The following is a 14506-nucleotide window of genomic DNA, read 5'->3' on the forward strand; positions in this document are numbered from 1 at the left end:
CGTCTTCAAAACGGCTTATATCATTTTTATCATAATTTCTTGGGGGACAGAATAGATTAATGCTTACATTTTGGAAAACTGTTCGCTGGTAAAGCCATTATAGTAATTGCACTGGGTCTGTTTATTAATTTGTCACAATTAAGTCAATAAGAGCTTTACTAATGTCCTATTACTTGATTAGTTTTGAAAGTGATTATCTTAAGAACTTGACTTAATTGGAAGCCTCTCAATTTACAAGGTACATTAAACTCTCAGTAGCATCTTAAGATTATTCAACATATGCAGGTCAATTACCAGCAATCACTGTTTTGTACAAATGTTCCATAAAAACTATAGCATGACACGACAAAGAGGGAAAGTAAGATTTAATTAATAATATTAAACCCCAACTTCCATTTTCAGGATAAAAGAGTAACATGAACATTCATATAAAGTCTTCCTGAAACTGGGTCTGTTACTAAAAACTGAATAAAGGAATGCTAACAACGCTCCACCTTACAGATGAAGATAATTTGTCATGATTGCTAAATCACCAAATTGCACTGCCTGTACTCATGCCCAGCTGCACATTAATTTCCAGATTTGTAAATTACAATTAATTCTGAGTATTGCTCCATCACTCCCCCCCTCCAGTTAATAAAAGAGAATGCATTCAATTATTGTTCCCATCATTTTTCAGAACAGATCAACTATATCTATTACTGCACAGGCAGGGAACATGCAGTGGTTAGTGTACCCACGGAGAGGCGAGGCCTTTAAAAATTATTTGTGGAGGGCCCTTATACAATGTATCGATCAGGCACAAAAACAGGATGGCGGAGGTGTACTTTAGGAAACCTGCTTGCAGGCTTCGCCCTGGCAACAACCTTGCCGCCCGTGCCCTTTGCGCTCATTGGAGAGATACCTAGGTCAAGAAACCGCAATAACAGGATGTGTCCTAGAGTATATATACAGAGTGCTGTAAACAAGGTTAGAGAGGGCTTTTCCATCCTGCTCTCCCCGGACAAGGTTAGGGCTTTTCCATCCTGCTCTCCCCGGACAAGCTGCTTGTACCTGATAATAAACCTGCTGAAAGCTGTCTGCGTTGGTGTGTTCGTCCCTGCTGGCCGGAGGCCGAGCGACACCGACAACTGGTGCCGAAACCCGGGAACTTCAGGATCCCCTCTTGAGACTGCTTTCAGCTGACAGGTAAGCCGCCCCCCGTGCCGGGTTTGTCCGGGTAGCCCCACCAGGTAGATAAGTGGTGGGGGAGACTTCTGCGGTAGCCGCAGAGCTTGCAAGGGAGGAGAAGGGATCCGGCTCGCGACAAAAGCGAGGGCCCGTGTTCAAAGCGGGGGAGGAAAAGGGATCCAGGAAAAGGGATCCAGCTCGCGACAAAAGCGAGGGCCTGCGTTCAAAGCGGGGGAGGAAAAGGGATCCAGCTCGCGACAAAAGCGAGGGCCCGCGATCAGAGCGGGGGATTGTGTACACGGGTCATTGGCCACGACCATAGTGGCGGGTGTTAGTCTTTTGTTAAGTGTGTGTACTGTCTGGTGTTCGTGACCCCTTTTGTTGTATTTGTCTTGAGTCTGAGTGAGAACAGCAGTAGTTCGTTGCCTGTCCTCGTTCAACACAATTTTCTTCATTTTTAATTTTTTAACTTTGGATGCCAAAGGGCAAATAGCAGCAGACCGCCACTGACTTGGTTGCCAAACCAGCTCCCCAGTGCAAGAGCGCTGGAAGGATGTCCTTACCGGCCAATGGCCAGGCCCAGACCCGGTTCTCATCTGGAACCGAGGTGCAGTTTGTGTTTCTCCACAGGACCAGAGCTCCCCGGTGTGGGTCCCGGAAAGACTCACCCGTCCAGTGAACCCCTCACACGATGAAGCCGCGCCCATGTAGCCACATCAAGCGCGACTTCGGAGTCACCGCGGCCCTTGTCACGGCCATCGCAGCGGCCGCCACCGCGACTGCAGCCCTTGCCACCGCGGTCCCCACCGCTACTGCTGTCAACCAATTGTCCGCCTCAGTTGCGGAGGCCCTGCGCACCCGGGCGGCCGCAGCCAGACGCCTTCGCGCTGGACTGTTGTTGGTCGATTAGGGAGTGGACATTTTGCAGCAGCGGGTGGATGATGTGGAGAGATGCCTCTCCTTTGGTTGTTTAGTTCCTTGTGTATTACCCCCATCCCTTTTGAACCTAATGGTACCCTGCGTAATGCTTCCGCCAAAAACAACACCCAGACCGCATCATCGTCCAGCAGGCCCTCCTCGCCCTCCAAGCAGGAGGTTCCCCCCAAATCTGAATTAGCATGCTGGACCAGTAGCCAATGACGGGTAAGATCCCCCCCCGATGTAGATCAACCTAAGACAGAGGACAGGCCACTGCTGCCTGTACCCTCCATGACGGGTAAGACTATACTCGGACAGGGGGACAACCTAAGACAGGCATGGTCACAACTCGCAATAAATAAATAAAAAGGGGGAGATGTGGAGGGCCCTTATACAATGTATCGATCAGGCACAAAAACAGGATGGCGGAGGTGTACTTTAGGAAACCTGCTTGCAGGCTTCGCCCTGGCAACAACCTTGCCGCCCGTGCCCTTTGCGCTCATTGGAGAGATACCTAGGTCAAGAAACCGCAATAACAGGATGTGTCCTAGAGTATATATACAGAGTGCTGTAAACAAGGTTAGAGAGGGCTTTTCTATCCTGCTCTCCCCGGACAAGGTTAGGGCTTTTCCATCCTGCTCTCCCCGGACAAGCTGCTTGCCCCCGATAATAAACCTGCTGAAAGCTGTCTGCGTTGGTGTGTTCGTCCCTGCTGGCCGGAGGCCGAGCGACACCGACAATTATTGGCTGTAGTTTTAAATATTTTATATTGACTTTCCAAATCCCACATCAAGATTCATTGTAGTTAGTGGAATATTTATAATGATTAATAACCGAAAGGGCTGATAAAGTACCTATCTACCTGGGCTGATTTTCAAATGCCTATTCAAACTATTTCATAAACTTTTAAGTTAAACTTTATTAATTAAATATTTGAAGGTCTGCCCCACACTAACAACATAAGGTTGGTTTTGAGATTAATCACAGGAAAAATGACTACTGTCTACTGGTTCATTAAAAACTTGGGGAAGTCAGTTCCTTGAAAAGGTTATTCTATTGCTGGACTGTGAAAGGAAGTATATGAATTTATGTGTTCTGACTTGTTCCTAATCTAATTTCTGTGCACAGCATAAATTTCAAATTGCCAAGGCTGATTCGCGACCAATTGTGTGAATAGAGCGAACAAAGCTGAATCTGTAGAATGCTAGTTCTGTGCATTTGAGAAAGTTGAGATAAAAGCCACATGGGAAATTGTTGCATTCGAATAACTGTAATTGTCCTTACATAACATTTTCCTGGTGAGTTAACTGCTTACATCGTGGTAGCTGCTGTGGGAACAGCACTGGCCATGTCTAATTCCGACCCAGGTGCTTTGTGCCAAGGTTTTACCAACCTCACATTGAAGGTTGGGGAAGGCCTCTTAACGAACTTCCCACATACTACAAGTCATTTTTAAAGGGATTTAAGAAACCCTCTTGGGATTAACTATCTCTTAAAATTGTCTACACATCACTTTTGGTAAGTTTCTGTATTTGAAATACTCATATGCTGCAATTTATCCTTAAAATATAAAAACATCTTGAAGTATAGGAAAATATTTTAAAATATATAATTCATCATTGAGTGAAACATCAACCTAGTCACTGCATTCATTCACATGTCAATTTTCTGCCTTTTCCCTACGGGAAGCACAGCAGGTGTCCGTGAAGATGTTCAGAGAAGGAGGGAGGGTGGGGTGCAGAAGAAAAGAGGACCACTACAGCCTGTGTTCAGAGGCAGATATGTCTGCTCCTTCCTCCACAGAATAAAAGACAGTTAAAAACCCATTTTCCGGGGTATTAACTTCAATTATGACCAGAGAGGTGGGAAGAAAGGAAACTGTTCAAATTCCCACCGCCTCACAATGCCTGGCTAAGAACATCAAAGCCTGTTGTTCAGAATGGCTTGTCCTTAACATCTCCAGAAAGGAGGCTACACACAAAGTACACTTAAAGTATCGGCCACGAGCAATAAATAAATTCCGTCAGTGTGATCAAGGTAGTGAGAGCCTGGCAGGAACACTGACCCAAAGTTTGATGAGAGGACTAAAGGAGCTCAGAGAGGTCTCTGTTCTTTCCTGCTCATCTGGGGGAGGATAATCCCTGTCTCTGCTTTACCCTGGCAATGCCCTCAGGTACAGGGCCCCATCACAGGACTCTTACAACAAAGCCACAAGTCTGGCTTTATGAAAAAAAGCTTTGCACTTTAATAATTACTCGGAAATCCTTAATAATCCTTCTATGCTAAAATGGTCCAAAGTTTACTTTCTAGTCTCACCGGATAAACAAAAAAAAGTACAAGGGGGAAAAGGACATATAAACACTTTTAGGGTAATTAATGCTTGGAATTGGCTGCTTTCCAGAAGAAGCTCCAAACTGCTTAGAATTAAGTGGCAACACTATGTAATCATTAACAAAGGAAAATTAGTAACAGAAACAGAACACACTCCCTAATCCTACCTTCCCTACCAGTGGAGTCGGCTGCCTCATGGAGCAGCTCTGGGATTTAGGAATCTATACAGCACGGATGGCTTGGTCATTGCCTATTGCAATGGTTGTTTCTCAAAGTGTGGTCCTTGGCCCAGCAGTGACAGCTTCTACATGAGCTGGGATCTGGTCAGAAAAGCAAATTACTGAATCTTACCAAAGCCCTAGCGAGTCAGGAACTGGATGGGATCCAGCAATACTGAGGGTACCAAAAAATATACATTCCCATTTTAGGAAAGGAAAAATTATATTCAAATTATCATAGTCAATAAACTAAAGATGATTATAAGTCATGTTTGACTTTTGCAATTACAAGATGAGCTCCCCGTGGTTACTGTCAGCATAGAAGTCAAGGGGTGTTAAGTCAGGTCAGGGTGAGGGAAACTTAACCACACCTCTTCATCCAATCCGTTGTCCTGGCAAATTCTCATCAAGGTAAGCTCTCACACGTCTTGGTGCCTGTAATAATCTTGGGATAAAAACCTTCCATTTTGCTGTGTTAAAAGTGCAGCGTGTGCTTGTTGTGCTAACGTCTGCCTCACGTGCACACTGTCTGGCAGAGTGAGCGTCTGTGGTGAGCCTGTGAACTGTTTAGCACCACAGCAGAAGCCGCAGGACTTGTTGCTGTGTGAGGCCTCCTGGGTCTTCCCTGTGAACCTCACACAGAGCACCGTGCATCTCAGACTTACCACAAATGTGTGCAATTGTTAGTGCTGGAGGTTCTGTTGCATAGTCAGGCCTCCACTATCATATCTCCACAATGTTCTCAAATTTCAAATACTACTCACAATGGTCTTGAGTTCCTCCAAGGACAACCGGATTTCTGCCATTGTCTTTGACTATCCTGCCTGCCGTGTGGTGATGCTAACTAACATTTGTTTGATTAACACCATCTTTCGAGCAAACATCATACTACACATTGCTACCGTAATTGAACTCAACTTCAGAAAGTAATACATAGACGACATCTCTTAAAATATGTATATATATATTCTGGCACCCCTGGTATATGTTTGAAGGATCTCTCAGGGCAATTCTTACATATATTCTATAGTTTTGAAAACAGTGTTCTGTTTAAGCTTATTTTCTAGTATTTTTATATTTCAATAACTAAGTTATGGATAGAAAAAAGTTTTCAAAGGCAACTGACCTTAGAAATGAAGCTATCTTCAGCATGTCAATGCTAGGCTTAAACCAGCATTCTCAGCCCCAAATGAATATTATAATGTCCTAAGTAACTTTTAAAAAGTGCCAGGACCTCCTCCCCAAATAAACTGAAACAAACTGAGGGAAGATGGAAGAGAGAGGAAGCAATGATACTAAAAAAAAAAATTTGGCCTGGCATGATGGTTCACACCTGTAATCCTAGCACTCTAGAAGGCTGAGGCAGGTGGATTGCTTGAGCTCAGGAGTTCAAGACAAGCCTGTGCAAGGGTGAGACCCCGTCTCTACTAAAAATAGAAAAGTTAGCTGGGCGTTATGGCAGAGCTTGTAGTCTCAGCTACTCAGGAGGCTGATGCAAGAGGACCACTTGAGCCCAAGAGTTTTGAGATTTCTGTGAGCTGTGATGCCATGGTACCCTAACCAGGGTGACAGAGTGAGATTCTGTCTCAAAAAAAAAGAAAAAAAGAAAAAATTCCATCATTCTGGGAAACACTGGGAAATCACTAATACAAATAACCATAGCAGTTATGTTAGGTAGGTAGTTAGGACCTCCAGCTCTCCTAGGGGACAAAGGGCGGGCAGCCCAACTTGGTGCTGCCCCAAGCAACTGTCCACATCTGGGGCTGGGGGGAACCACTCTCCCAATCTGCCCATCAGAATTCAGCATGCCAACTGCAAAAGACAGCTAGAGGGCTCCCTAGCTGCAGGCCAAATAGCATAGACACAATAGGGTCTGGAAAGTGACACCAAACAACCTTAAGGATAATTATCATGTCATTAGCTTAAATCTACATTGTAGTTCCCCACTGCTGTGTCCCTCTCTCATCTTAGATAGGCTTTCAGAGACGTTCCTGGGAGGTCTGCAAGTGCAGCAAGACTCCTAACTGTACAGTAAATGGATGATGTCTCCAATCCAGACACCGCAGAACACGACCCCAGGCCATAATCAAGGCCTTTTTTGTCACAAGTGGCCCATTCACTGCCTCTGGCAAATATATCTTGGTATCTTGCTCTTCCTCTGTAAACCTGCCTTATCCTTTCTCAATAAACATCATTTCACACTTGCCTTGCTTCACAGAGAACTGAGAACAAGGCTGCTGAACCCAATAAACCCTTAGTCAAAACAGGACAGTCTAAAAACTGGGAAATGGGGCAATGCGGATGTTAACGGTAGGAATACACATGCCTTTTCACACAATATGGGGTTTGTACCATATTAATTATGTACTAGCTAGAAAGCATGCCAGACTTGGAAAAAGAATATGATACTGTATTGCCCCACACTCTTTTTAAATCTTACAGATTGAGCAGTTCTCATATCTAGAAAAGTAAATATAATTTTAGGGAGCAAATTCAGTTTTACTACAGGTTAGATCCATAATGATACTTAAAAAAAAAAAAATGAAAGCTTTACTATGGAGCCGCCACCATCTCACATGAACCACAGAGACATTCGTTCTTCATGTACAGTTGTTCTACCAGTAGAGTCTCCTTTCCTGACACAGGAAGATGGGACTCAAGACAGAACAGGTGAGAAGCATGGAAGATCACCTGAAGTAAAAGGGCATCAGAATCAAGTTAGTTAATTCTAGCTATATGCGATTTATCACATACCATAATTATATGACTGGTCCCCCATAAGCAAATTTCAAGTATCCCTATATAACCTCTCTTAACTATTTGACCTTTTGAGTTCTTTCTGGAAAAGGTAGATTTTTTTGCAAGACAAAGGAGCTGAGATTCTGAAGACCCCTGGGCACTTTCTTTTTTAATTTTAATTTTTATTTATTTATTATTATTATTATTATTTGCAGTTTCTGGCTGGGGCTGGGTTTGAACCCACCACCTCTGACATATGGAGCCGGTGCCCTACCCCTTTGAGCCACAGGTGCCGCCCCTGGGCACTCTCTGATGACTCTCCTTATCTCACCATAGTGCCCCCAATGTGTAGTCCCTAGTGACATACACCACAACCCGACCCCAAGGCACATGGACCCACATTTAAAAGCCTCCAACCCCATTAGCTGGGGAGAAGGATTTGAGGCAGCCTTTCCCATTCTTCCAATATGACTTCTGTCATATTAAAAATTTCTAAAAAGTCCCTTCTCCCTTGGCAATCGTTGTTGTCTCAATAATTGGAGATGTGTGTGATGAGCAACTGGACCTCGAATGAAAACCCATTGTGGTTTCAACAATATTTATATATACTCTTTCATAAATGAAATATTGAGAAAAGGTCCATAAATAAAGAATAATTCCAATGTATATAATCTATTTCACAGCACCTTGCAATATTTAACCTTCCTTTACATATTAATTAGATTTCCATAAAAGCTTTATGAGGGCTCTTCAGGATGGATATTACTATTATTGCTGTTATTTTAGTTTTACTTATGAGAAGACAAAGTCAGGTTGGGCATGGTGGCTCACACCTATAATCCCAGCACTCTGGAAGGCTAGGTGGGAGACTGCTTGAGGTCAGGAGTTCCAGACCAGCCTAGACAAGAGTGATGCCCATCTCTACTAAAAACAGAAAAATTAGAGAGCTGTGGGGGCATGTTCCTGTAGTCCAGGTGCTACAGAGGCTGAAGCAGGAGGATCACTTGAACCCAGGAGTTTGAGGTTGCTGTGAGCCATGCTGACACTATGGCACTCTAATGGGGAAGAGGGAAGCAACAGAGTGAGACAATGTCTCAAAAAAAAGCGAAGACAAACTCAGCTCATCAAGTGAATTGTCCAAGGAGAAGGGATAGACTGACAAGGTCAATAAAGAGCAGTTTCGACTATGGTAATAAATTCTAAAGGCTAATACCTGTGCATGTTACTATTAAAATCTTTTTTTTTTTTTTGTGGTTTTTGGCCAGGGCTGGGTACTATTAAAATCTTAACATGTGGTTGATTTCTATTTTCAGAAGAGTACAAATGGCTAAATGAATTAAAATAGGTAAAGGAGGGAAATCCAATATAGTAAAACATCTAATCAGAGAAGAGGAGGAAGGAATCATAATACTAATCCTTGGAAAGACTGTAACTTCTTTTTTTATTTTTCTGAAGTTGGTAAACTTGTCTTTGAATTCTTAACAGATCCATAAAGCACATAAATAAAACATACACTGTAAGATGAAGCTCTGATTTTACTTTCTAGCTTATATCACTGCTACAGAACATTTTTAGGATAATTAAGCAATATTTTTGCCTCCTAGAATACTAGCAAACCATTAAATCAGTTTTATCTGCTTATGTTCAGAAAATGTTTATTGATTTTTTATATTATTACCATGATGTTGAAGTATGGAATTGTATTTTGCTTCATTTGAAAATATAATACACTTCTTTCAAAATCTCAAACCAGAAACTTTGAGAAATGGTTAGTAAATTTAATGATGCAGAAATTTTTATTTCAGCTGTCAAGTAGGGAGATATATGGACATGATTTTAAAATATTTAACATAGTAGACTGTCTTTCATAGTTTGTGTCTATTAAAATTAACCAACTATAATCTAATATTTAAGCATTGTGAACCATAAAAGTATCAAGAAAACCAATAAAGGGGCTATCACCTTTTCTGAAAATACACTACATGCTTCATACAGCATAATCTTTCACTATCAGAAAACATCAAGCTATGTACTGTTCTTAATTAAGGCCCTATTTCAGCTAAATTAAAGCAATTTGCAATTTAATTATAATGACATAAACAGCCATGTAACTAATGACCTAGTATATATTTTTGTCAGACAATTACAATAATCAGTAAATAAAGCTTTCAAAACAGGAAATAAAGACAGGTAAGGGGGTTGCGCCTCCTTTGTCAACAAGCTGAGTAATGGGAATCTGAATAGAGATCACTCATTTCCTAGCACACCCCTTCACGCTGTACAATAAAAGCACACGGTGTAGACAGGGCCACTAACTCAAGATAACCAGCAGGCAAGTGTCAGAAAAATCCACAAGAGAAGTGATAAAATAGTACATAGCTAAAACTAACTTATTTATCAAGAGAGACAGAATAATTATTAGAAACGTCCAGATGGTATGCCCCATAATAGAAATGAATAATGGGAATATTAACTATATTATTTTAGATTAGGAACATACTTTAAAAAACCCCAAATCTAGTAAGTCTGTTCTACCTAGGGTAACTTATACCTAGAAATACGGAAATGGTGAAATGCTTCATTTTACAAGCCATAAAAGTGATTTTTTTGCTGCAGGTTGGAGGGGAAAAAAATGCATAGGGCCTCTTCCTAACGGTGATAACAAGATTAGACATCAAACTGACATTTCCGCATTGAGAAACTGAGTTCTACCAAAATCTAACGTTAGAAAGGCGATGGTTTTCTTTCAGCAGAGGTGCAGTGTAATTCATGCATCTCATTTTGTGATTGTCTTGGTGAAGCATGCATGGTAGTCTAGTCAGGTCCTGTGTATAACAGCTATGTTATCAAATGACTATCTGCTTATTACATCATAATTCAAATTAATTTACAACTTAAAATGGTGGTTCTTGAATTGAGAACTTATAATAGATGTGGCAGAAAAGACAATTTAAAAATATTTCTTTCTGGCTAGGTGGCTCATGCCTATAATCCTAGTATTCTGGGAGACCAATGTGGGAGGATCACTGGAGGTCAGGAGTTAGAGAACAGCCCTAGCAAAGCGAGACCCCATCTTCACTAAAAATAGAAAAATTAGGCTTGGCACCTGTAGCTCAGTAGGTATGGTGCCAGCCAGGTATGCTGAGGGCTTGAGTCCAGCCTGGGCTTGCCCAACAACGATGACAACTACAACCAAAAAATGGCCGGGCATTGTGGCGGGTATCTGTAGTCCCAGCTACTTGGGAGGCTGAGGTAAGAGAATTACTATAGCCCAGAAGTTTGAGGTTGCTGTGAGCTGTGACGCCATGGCACTCTACCAATGGCGACATAGTGAGACTCTGTCTCAAAAAAACAGAAAGTAGAAAAATTAGTTGAGTGTGGTGGTGTCACCTGTAGTTCCAGCTACTTGGAAAGCTGAGGAAGGAGGATTGCTTTAGCTCAGGAGCTTGAGGTTGTAGTGAGTTAGGTTGATGCCATGACACTCTGACCCAGGTGATAGAACAAGACCCTGCCTCAAAAAAATGTATTCTTTTCTAAACAGATTTTGGGACAGAGTTCCTAATGTATTATATGAGTAAATCACTTAGTTTCTCTGCATATTTTTAACTTGCACGAATACTGAAATAACATTTGGCTTATTGATGTTTCGGTTCCAAATACATGTACATAAACCTCCCCAGTTCAAAATACTGCTTGCTTTAAATTCAACGCAGTGAGTACTTATTATCTCTGCTTGGCACAGGCTATCTTACATTGTCAATTACATGCGTGAGTGTATAATATTAATGTACAAAATATATTTTTCTACTTTACCCATCAGGCTGTGAATCCCCTGAGGGAAAGAACTTATCTGTTATCTTCTTGAGTAAAGTGAAGAGAAGTAAAAAATCTTCCCCAAGACTTAGCACAGAACCTTTATCACAGCAAGGTCTCGAATAAATGCTTATTTTTGACAAAGAAAGGGTAAAGAAATCAATCGTCTTTAGGCAATAACCTGAATACTAGAGGATATGAACGGATAATAGCAATAAGTCCACACTGTTGTAAACATAAAGATGTTGGCAAAGAGCAGCATTCATAATTATTTTCAAAATTGAGAGGGAAGAGTTGTATTGTTGTATTATAGCCAGCGTAGTCAGCATTGGGTTAATCCTAATTCTTGCCAAGAATTTCAAAGCCAGTGAATACATAGCTATTCTATAATAAAAAATGTCTTTAAGCACTTCTATTTTTCTCTTCAGTATCCTTCTACATTCTCTTTTTCCAAAAAGGTAATTAAGAAAATATGATTTTGCCAGATATATTTCCGCCCTCCTTTGAAACTTTTGCTGGTGACAGCCTTCCATAACTAGAAAAGAAACTCTGTGCCTGCTGTCCCTTAACCGTTGGTCCAATAATGTGAAAATACAGAGCAAAAAGCACGCATGCATAGGTGACGTGGACAGCACATTCTGAAAAGTAGTGCTGTAGATAAGCAGGAAATGTCATTTCTTCTCCTACAGGAAGATTTTTAAGATGATAAACCAGCTTCATGGATGGAAGGAGAGTGGATTCAGTAACTCTACTTGATTAGGAAAAGAGATAGGAAGAACTTTACTGAATTGGTATCACAAATAATTTTGCCAGTGCCTGTTGTATGAATTTGGGTAAGTCACTGCTATTCAACAAATGGGATTAAGAGTGGATAAAACACGTTTAAAAATTCATGCAAATTGCCAGGAAGGAAGTAAAAGTGTTCCTATCAGCTGCCAAATGGCTACCCAATTTCCTCTAACTTAACTTGAAAACGTAAGAGAATGCATAAATGAAAAGGACATATTATTTTTCATCATATACAATTTGTCTATAATCTTTGACATTAAACAGAAAGTATTAGTGTAAAATACTGTGTAAAATAAGGTCTTATAAAAAACCTGAAAGTCCCACTTAATTAATTCTTGACAGCATAGATGCGAAAGATAATAGAGGATTTAGTACTTAACAGTTAAGCATTCCTTTATGTACTGAAAAATATCTCTACAGTACTCTAGGAATGGATTTAACTAAGAAAAAATCCACTTGGCTGCTAGAAATAAACACTAAGTAAAGTTAAGTATACTTCAAAATGATCCAATTTATAGTATGTATTTCAAGAGAAGCCAGAACTAATTAAATGATTATCAGCATCTTACAATAATTGACTGAACTTTTGCAAAGATGTAGTCCATATGCCTGTCCACGAGTTCTACGAGGCCTTCATCTAATTTCATTACTTTCCAGGAAGCAATAGGAATCTTAGAGTAGAAGGCTAGAGCCATAAAATTCTCCAGGGTTTTAAACCTGGGGTCCTCGGGTGAGCTTCCATTGCACTGCCAGATTTTTGAAATTGTATAAAAAACTGTGTACTCAGGAATATGCATTTTGTAAGGAGAGGGCCATGCTTCATCAGAATCACAAGAACACAAAACAAACTACTGGATTAGCCTACTTTCCAAATTAGGGAGTGATTGCTCCAAACACAAATCTTGGACAGCTGTAAAAGACTTGGTCTCTGGATAACCAATTAGTTTCTCATACTCCTCTGCCCAGATCATTTTTCTTAGTGGGGAGGTAGGGAAAAATGAGTTAAGTGTGCACAGCGTTTTTGTGGCCGCATCTTGTACTATCTATAAAGTCTGAAGATATGGAAAGTAAGTTAGAAAGCCTACATGAGCCAAACAAAAAATTCACGGGCCTCCAAACAAAACCACGCTGCCTCCAAGATAAGCTCAGACCCTCTCCTGCCTTAGGACTCTACAGAATATGCTATTATAGTGAAGCTGATAGAGGAAGCTTTAGGACTCCTAAAAGGGAAAGAGATCCTGAGATCTCACATGATACACCTGGGAAATACCTCAATTTAACATGGCCCAGAGGTGGGGACACTCCCCTCACACTGCCTCGACACACCCACCCTGCTCTCTCTCTGTCTCAGACAGTACAGGATGATTTCAAGGTACAGCTACATGAAGTATAACACACACATGAAAACAAAACATGACATTTTACAAATTTATTAAGGGGAAAACAAAATAACTAAATCATGATTAATTTCATATTTTTCATGACTAATTTTTAGGGTGGAATATCTCTAAAAAAAAAAAAATTAAGAGGAAGTGTGCATTAATCCTGCCAAAACACACTCTGTGTATATCCTCTTGGTGTCTTTGAAACAAGAAAGCATTTTGTTTTGTGTGCATGTATCAGTGTGTGTTTAAACATCTAAGTATATATTCTGGCTCAACCATTTATTTGCTGTATGATGTAGGGCAGATTACGTATGTCTCTATGACTGGAGTTTCCTATTAGTAAAATGGAGATAACAAGAATATTGACCCTCCTGGGTTATTGTAAGGATTATACGTAGTAATCTGAATAAAGAGCCTGTCACCTTTTATGATGATAATAATAGCTATCAACACCATCATCCTCATTACCACAAAGAGGTACATATGCTATTACTAACTTATGGGGAGGAAGGAGTTAAGAGGGAAGCTTAAGGCAAAACTCTTATTAATGAAATACTTACGCTATCATGAAAATTCTAACTATTCCTTGGATAACGCTAGAAGGTCTGTTTAATCCAGGGGCCATATCCTCAGGGACTTGGCAATCTGGTGATCTTCACCGCGAGGGGCTGAGCAGGTTGGACTAACCTAGGTCCATGAGTCATTTGCCTTCCCTCTTCACATCGTGAGCTGCACACTTCGGGCACTCCCAGTCTGTTACAGCTCCTTGTATGGGTCATCTGATTAGTCCAAGTGTGGTGTCACTGCAATCTCTCTGACCAGTAGCTTACACAGTAGGTGCTCTGAGGGATTTGCTTCCCTGGATGTGTAACACTTTTATAGCAACTTAAAAGATAATAGGATGCTTTTGGTACTTATGGAAAGAGACAAGATCACTGATGCAATGTCACTACAAAGCAGTACAAACCTCAGATCATGTCTGGGTTGAATGACACTGCTGGGGTCATGCGATCCCACAACAGAAACCCGTCGGAGACAAGTTAATAGCTTCCGGCACAAGAATGATCAAGAGTCACAATGGAATCCATTAGTCACTGGCATCATACAAGTAATTATCCATCTATTGTCTACTTGTTAGGAAAC

At 41.0% G+C, this 14506-nt stretch overlaps 1 protein-coding gene across 2 annotated transcripts in view; it reads right to left on the reverse strand.

The window, feature by feature from the left end:
• MAN1A1 (mannosidase alpha class 1A member 1) overlaps positions 1-14506 on the reverse strand; it is a 195483-nt gene that overhangs the window by 66533 nt on the left and 114444 nt on the right. The window lies entirely within an intron of this gene.

Source organism: Nycticebus coucang, chromosome 5 (genome assembly GCF_027406575.1).
Source record: "Nycticebus coucang isolate mNycCou1 chromosome 5, mNycCou1.pri, whole genome shotgun sequence".
Lineage (NCBI taxonomy): Eukaryota > Metazoa > Chordata > Mammalia > Primates > Lorisidae > Nycticebus > Nycticebus coucang.